A 7,508-nucleotide genomic window follows, 5' to 3' on the forward strand; every position below is an offset into this window, starting at 1 on the left:
TTCTGGTAGGTGGAACACAGCCAGATTCCTGCTCTGTGGGCCATGGGCTCTGAAGCAGAGCAGGTTTTAGGTTTTTCTGAGGGCATGGTCTTTTTCTGTTTAGCTCCCCTTCACACCTGTGGTAGCCAGCCTCCAAGATGGCCTCTGGTGATCTCTGCTTCCTGGTGTTCACGCCTTTGTGTAATCCTCTCCTGTTGAGTGTGGGTTGGACTTAGTGAGTAGAATAAGGCAGGAGCGATGACGGGTGACCAGGAGACTAGGTCATAAAAGGCAGAGTGGCTCATCTCTCAATCTCTCTCTCCCTCCCTATGCTGTGGGAAAGCTTGTCTGGAGCAGCCCTTATAGAGAGGCCCCACATGGCAAGGCACTGAGGCCTCCTGCCAACAGCCATGTGAACGAACTGAGAAGCAGATCCTCTAGGCCCAGTCAAGTCTTGGGAGACCACAGTCCTGGCCGACAGCTTGACTATAGCCTCCCCTGAGCACCCAGATTCCCAACCCTCAGAAACTATGTGTGATAATAACTGTCCATTGTTTTAAGCTGCAAAGTTTCAGACTAATTTGTTAAGCAGCAGTGTGTAACCAGTATCTTCCCCATCACAGCGTAGTGGTTAACAACTGAACTCTGAAACTAGACTGTCTGGACTTAAATCCTGGTTAGGCTATTTTGAGGCTGTGTGACCTTGAGCATGTAACTTAATCTTTCTGTGCCTCAGCTTCCTCAGTTATAAAATGGGGGATACCACTGTTACCTACCTCATAAGGTTGTGAGGATTAAATACAGACATAAAAAGGGCTTAGCAAGGTGCCTGGCATATAATTAGCAGTCGGTAAGTGTCAGTTGCTATTTTGGTTGGTACGATTCTGGCTGATGCAGAGACAGTGTGGGGATGAAGTGAGGCAAACACCTGCCAGTAGCACCACGATCATGACCTCCAGAGAAGTAAGGGGGGATGAGTATTTGCAAATCCTGAAACAGGCCCCCGTGGTTTTGCCTCCAAGTAGAGCATAACCGGGCTCTGCGTATTGCAGGTGGGACCACGCTGCCTGGGTGAGGAGAGGCAGCCTTCAGGATGGTTCCGTGGATGCCAGGGCCTCAGGTCATGCCCATCCCTGGGTGATGCAGCCACGATTCTGAGCATGCGTCCCTGGATTGTAACATCCCTGCTCTGGAAGATGGTCAGAGAACGCTTTAGAAAGCTTGGACTGCGGCTGAAACTGGAAATGCTGGAATTTCTGGTTTCCAGTATGCAGGAAGTGTGAGTTTCCCTTTTCCCAAAGGAAAAAACATTGGATTCCAATTGATCTGTAGGCCTGGAATAAGCTTTTTTCCTCAACTGGAAGGTATTATGGACTGTGTACGCTAAAGGAGAGAAGGGTTAGGAAAATGTAAGCAAGAAACTTTTACCATAAAAGTAAAATACATTACTAAGTGAAAGAAACCAGTCTGAAAAGGCTTACATACTGCATGATTCCAACTATATGATATTCTGGAAAGCACAAAACTACGGACACAGTAAACGGATCAGTGGTTTCTGGAGGTGGGGGAGGGATGAATAGGATACGTGTCATTATACATCTGTCCAAACCCATACAACACCAAGAGTGAGCCGTAATGTAAACTATGGACTTCGGGTGATGATGATGTCAGCGTAGGTTCATCAATTGCAACAAATGTACCACTCTATGGGGCATGTTGATTACGGAGGGCTCTGCATGGGTCGGGGCAGGGGCGATACGAGAAATCTCTGCACCTTCCTCTCAAGTTTGCTGTGAACCCAAAACTGCTCTAGAAAAGAAAATCTATTTGTTTAAAAAGTAAAGTGAGAAAGAGCATTTGATTTGAGGGCATATTATCTAGAACTCCGTTGAGTACAAGTACCAGAAGTTTCAAGCTTACTGAAACTCCGAAGAAGGTTATAGGTCATAGGTGTCTGATGAATCAGAAGACAGAGATTTTTGCTCTGGAAGATGGGAGGGTGCTGCAGTGGGCCTCAGAAAGGCCTGGAAGGCAGCAGGGAATCCACGTAGAGGGAGAACTGCTGTGGCGTGCTCCTCTCTATTCCAGCATCTCTTTATTCTCTCTCCCTCTCTCCTCCTCAGCCTTTTGTCCCCCCACAGAGCTTGCTTTTCAGGCCTACAGCATCCCACAGCCCCCCTACTTACACAGAATGGCTTTCTGGCTCTTCATAAACACTGTTTTCTTTTTCTCCATCCCAATCCTAAATTCCTGGGCAAGGGGACGCTTGGTGGCCCAGTACCTTGGGGCCGATGTCTGCTCCCTGCTCCAGCAACTCTGGCCATGGGGCAGGGGTGGGAGTACCTTACAAAGGAAGCTGTCTGGAGCCCATCCCTGCAACATAGCGAATGGGTGTACCAGGAGCTGTGCAGGGCTGGTGACTTTTAGCTGGGCCCAGTTCTGTGACCTGTGACAGTCGTCCCCCAGAAGCAGGCTATCATGTTAGCTGCTGGCAGAAATCTGCCCCACTTTCTGTGCTTGGCGGCTGGTGCCTGCTTTCCCTTTTGATTTAAGGCCGGTGCAGGGGCTTGGATTTGGAGCGTGGCATTGGAGGAACTCTTTAACGCCAACTAGCCTTAATTCCTCCTTCTTATATAACTAAATGGCAACTGAGAGGATATTTGGATTCCGCTTGCTTTTTTTTTTTTCGTTGCAGTTTGGTTATTAATTAGTGTGCAAAAAAAAAAAGTAAGTAATAAAATATCCTTGTTTATGTTCTAGTCCGCGGGTCTGTGTGCTCATTAGTTTGCAGCCTGGCTTGGGGATCGGGAACGCTGGGCCCCCAGGGAGTGGGCCGGACCGAGGGTGTCAGCGTCTTCCGTTGCGGAGGCGATGGGCCAATGCAATTCGTTCCTCTTCCTCCCTCCCTCTCTCCCCCACCCCTCCTCCTCCCCTTCCTCCCTCCCTCTCTCCGCCACACCTCCCCCCACCTTCTTTCCTCCCCTTCCTCCCTCCCTCTCTCCCCCACCCCTCCCCCACCTTCCTCCCTCCCTCCCCCATCACCACCTTCCTCCCTCCCTCCCCCCTCACCACCTTCCTCCCTTCCCCCCCACCCTCCCTCGCCTCCCTGCGGGTTCTGGGCGTCCTTGCAAGGCAAGCGCTTCCTGAGAGGGTGGCTTGGAGGCCAGCGCAGTCATTCTTTAAGGAAGGGGGGATGGGATCAACAAGGCAGTTGAAACCCGGTTCTAGGCGGCCTCCGGTGGTGCCCCCCGCGGGGCCCAAGCCGCCCCACCTCCGCGACTGCCCGGAGCCCCGCTGCGGACTGTGCTGGCTGCCGCCACCCGGCCTTCCGTGATGCACCCCTTCACTTCGGGGTGGATCGGAGCCGGGGGATGCGGGGGCTTCCGGAGAGTGTGACTCAGAGGGGCAGAGGTCCCCCAATTCTCGAAGCCTGCGAGCCCCAGGGCGACCCTTAGCTCCAGGACAGCGCGTTTGTCCCCTTGCAAAGATGGACTGCGGGGGTGGGGGTGGGGCCGATTGGTGAAGGGGGCTTCTGGCCTCCCCCCCCGGAGGGCTTGGAGGGTTGTAATTCAGGCTGGCCCGCCTTTTCCAGCCCCTCTCAGCTCCATCCTCCCCTCCATCCCCAACCCCCCTCACCCCGAGCCGGAGCCCCAGCCGTCGGGCAGGTCCGGCAGGCTGTCCGGGGCAGTCTTGACCTGACGCGGCAGGAAGGAGGGAAGGAGGGCTGAGCAGCCTGGCCGGGAGGCCGCACGTCTTATCGCCCCCTCCCACCCGGGGCTGGGGGGCTGGGGGGCTGTGGGCTCCTGCCCCGCTGGAGCCGGGCCGGCTGAGGGCGCCAGCTGCCTTGGGAGCCGGTTTTGGAGGTGGGGTCAGGCCGGGCTCTTAGGCCTTGTTCACCTCATGACACACCCAGAAATTTTATATAATATCTCTAAGACATTCAGGGGAGAACTGCGGAGTATTTGGAGAGTGAAAATGTGGCCTGCTGGAAAAAAAAAAGTATTTCTGTGTATTATGTAATCATTTCTGTGTATTATGTAAAAAAATTAAGTGTGTTGAATATCAAGTATGTATATATTTTTCTAATGAAATCTTTCCAACCCTCCCTTTTATTTTTTACTTTTACTATGGAAAATTTCAAACATATACAAAAATAGATGAGTAGATAATCCCCAGCTTCAATAATTATCAAGGTAGGGCCAATTTTGTTTCCTCTCTACACCCACCCACTTCTTCCCCCTCCTATTATATCTTTTCAATTTTTAATGATAAGTTAAGCTTGCGTTTTAATTAGCCTTTGCTGTGTAACAAGCCACCCCGAGGAATACTGGCTGAAAACAACAATATTTTGATTTGTCATGATTTGGTTGGCTGGGTACTTCCTCTTGCCAGTTTTGCCTGGACTCACTCAAGAGGGAGGATCAGCTGGGCTGGAAGGTTCCAGATGGCCTGACTCACATATCTAGCTGTGGACTGGGACTCCTCAGGTCTCCTCTCCTCCATGGCTTCTTGTGTTCTAGTAGGCTAAGTGGACTTCTTTATATGGCAACCAGAACCTTCTGGGAGAATCAAGGCAGAAGCCTCAAGCTTCCTGAGCTAACTGTGGGAGTCTCAAGTCACTTCCACCCACTTCTATTGGCCAAAGCAGGTCACAAGGCCAGTCCAGACTCTGGGATAGGAGGGTAGAGAAATAGACCCACCCTCGGATGGGAGGAACAAAGTGCAGTGACACATTGCAAAGTGAATGCTAGCATGTGAGGGATTGGTGGTCTTTAACCAATCTAGTACACAGTTAGCTTTTATCAACATAACTTTTTACACGAGATTTTATGCTTGCAATGGCCACACACAATTCCTGATCTAGGCTTTTTAATGATAAACAAAATGCTTGATAGTCACCATCAAGGAGAAACTTTGTTAGTACAGGTAAGCAATTGACATTTTTTTATCATCCATTTAAAGTTGTACAACAATTGAAATTATATTTAAAGAATCTGGCAGCTCTTCCTTTAGTGGGCAGATGAAAAGTTGATATTTCTCATGGTAATGCAAATGAATGTTTGACTCCAGACATCTCTCCCTATAGACACTTGAAAATGAAGATGAAGGTCTTATCTGAAGGAGGCATGTGTATTATGAGAGCAGTAGACCTGCAGTTGGCATGGACGCCATAAAATTACACATCAGCCACAAAAGGATAAAGGTGTGTGATACATGTGGAGATGGGGTTTCAGGGCACGCTGCGGGGACCCTGCTCTGCCAGCCTCATATTACACTGCCAAGGCTCGGTCCATGACAACCTCTGGTGGGGCAAGAACAGGCATGGCAATGAACTCCAAGTTAGGGGCTCCAATTAGATGTTGTTGTTGTTTTTTTAATTGAGGTATGGTTGATTTACAATGTTGTGTTAGTTTCTGCTGTAAAGTAATTCAGTTCTTTTCCATTATGGTTTATTACAGGATATTGAATATAGTTCCCTGTGATCCAATTAGTTTTTGAACAAGCCAAAGGAAAGGCTCTTCAGAGTTGTAGTTACTCTTAGCAGAACTGTCATAGTACTGAAGATTCTTCTTTTATGGAAGATGATGGATTTTGCCTTAATTTTCTTGTCCTTAATATCCACCTTGTTGCCACACAACATAATGAGGTTGTTTTCACATACTTGTACCAGATCTCTATGCCAGTTAGGCACATTCCTGTAAGCTCTCGATGTTACGTCAAACATTAAAATTCTACGTTGGGTTTGGATGTAATAGCCATCTCTCCATCCACCAAATTTCTCCCGACCAGCTCAATATATCCCATACATTGACCTTAATAGGTCCTCTGCTGGTGTGGAACACAAAGGAATGGACCTCAACCTCAAACATGGCTACGTTCTTCTCCAGTCACCAGTCAGTGACGTTTCATGAATGTAGTTTTTCCATCACCAACCAATACAAGTTTGAACGGAGCTTGTGATTCTCCTTGGGCAGCCATCATGTTTCTTCCAGAAGCATCTCCATGCTGAGGGTGCTATGACCATTATTCTTGCATTTACTATTAACATGTTAGCATGCCCCATCTGTGTACCGCCTTTGTAAAATTAGGCAACAGTCTTCAAGACTACTCTCACTTCTGACACCAACTGCAGAGTTCAGGGGTCCCCAAGATCACCCTCAGGTCTGATTATTTGCTAGAAAGACTCACAGAACTCACTGAATGCTTTTATACTCATGGTTACAGTTTATCACTGGGAAAGGATACGGATTGAAATCAGTCAAGGGAAGAGACGCAGGGGGGCAGGGTCCGGAGAGGTCCAAACACGGAGCTTCCATTTGTCCTCTCCCAGTGGCGTCATGAATAGTGCTAACTCCTCCCAGCAACTATGCTGTGACAATATGCGTGGAGTATTGCCAACCAAGGAAACTCACTTGAGCCTTGGCGTACAGACTTTTTACTGGAGCTTAGTCGTGTAGACATGGTTGGTGGTCCACGCTCTGAAGGCTGAGCTGATACCGTGTGACCCAAAGCCCCTACTGTAAATCAAGTTGTTCTCCTATCTGGCGTGGCCTAAGGCCCCCAGGTAAACAAAGATACTCTTATCAGGCAAGACATTCTAAGGGTTTAGAGATCACCTTCCAGGAACCAAGGCAAAGGCCAGGCCTTTCTTTGGGCAAGGTTCATTCTTCACTGCACACCCTCATTCTGCTTTTTCTCTCTCTTCCTTTCTCCACATCTTTTCCCTTCCACCTCTCCTCTGTCCTAGGCTGGGAGGTCACGCTGTTATCATAGGGAGTTTGAAGGTCAATGAAAGGGATGTGACACCTCAGTAGTTCCCTCCCCAGTTCTCCACAGCTTTGTGTCCAGGGTGCTGTGTGGCAGAGGCCAGCCATGTTGCTGTCTGCCAGGAGAGCCCTGGGAGATGGCAGGTGGGTGTGGAGAGGGCAGTGGGTCTGGGCAGCTGGTTGAGCTCTCGATCCCCCACGACCTGGTCATCTGGGGCATGTTCAAGGCGTCATGTCTGCTCCCTGGAGTGTGAGGGAACTGACACCAAAGGGACAGAGAGAGGTGCCTGGGCAGGTCTGTGCTAAGTTGCCTGTGGCACTGATCACCACTCCCAAGTTCAAGCTGAACCCTGAACTTCAGGCAGAGGAAGACCTTCCACCACCACACCCTAGGAGACCAGGCGTCTTGGAGATTACATGTGATTCTGGGAAGGATAGCTATGCCCAGAATGTGGGACACCAGTGGATGATGAAGACTTTGGAGTCCCAGAAACCTACCTGTTCCTAAGAGTAGGCGGTGACAGATTGTTTGCAAAAATGGCCACGATTCCACTTATGTGAGATATCGAGAATAGTCAAATTCATAGAGACAGAAAGGAGAATAGAGGCTACCAGGGGCTGGGGAAGGGGGAAAAGGGCAATTATTGTTCAGTGGGTCCAGAGTTTCAGTTTGGGATGATGAAAAAGTTCTGGGGTTGACAACACCTCATGCTGGCAAGGCGGCACAACAGGAACGCTCATTCATCGCCTGTGGGAATGCAG

At 49.5% G+C, this 7,508-nt stretch overlaps 1 pseudogene; it reads right to left on the reverse strand.

The window, feature by feature from the left end:
• Positions 1 to 3,203: 3,203 nt before the first annotated feature.
• LOC132513182 (GTP-binding nuclear protein Ran-like) lies at positions 3,204 to 5,958 on the reverse strand (annotated as a pseudogene).
• Between the last annotated feature and the right edge of the window lie 1,550 nt (positions 5,959 to 7,508).

Source organism: Lagenorhynchus albirostris, chromosome X (genome assembly GCF_949774975.1).
Source record: "Lagenorhynchus albirostris chromosome X, mLagAlb1.1, whole genome shotgun sequence".
NCBI lineage: Eukaryota > Metazoa > Chordata > Mammalia > Artiodactyla > Delphinidae > Lagenorhynchus > Lagenorhynchus albirostris.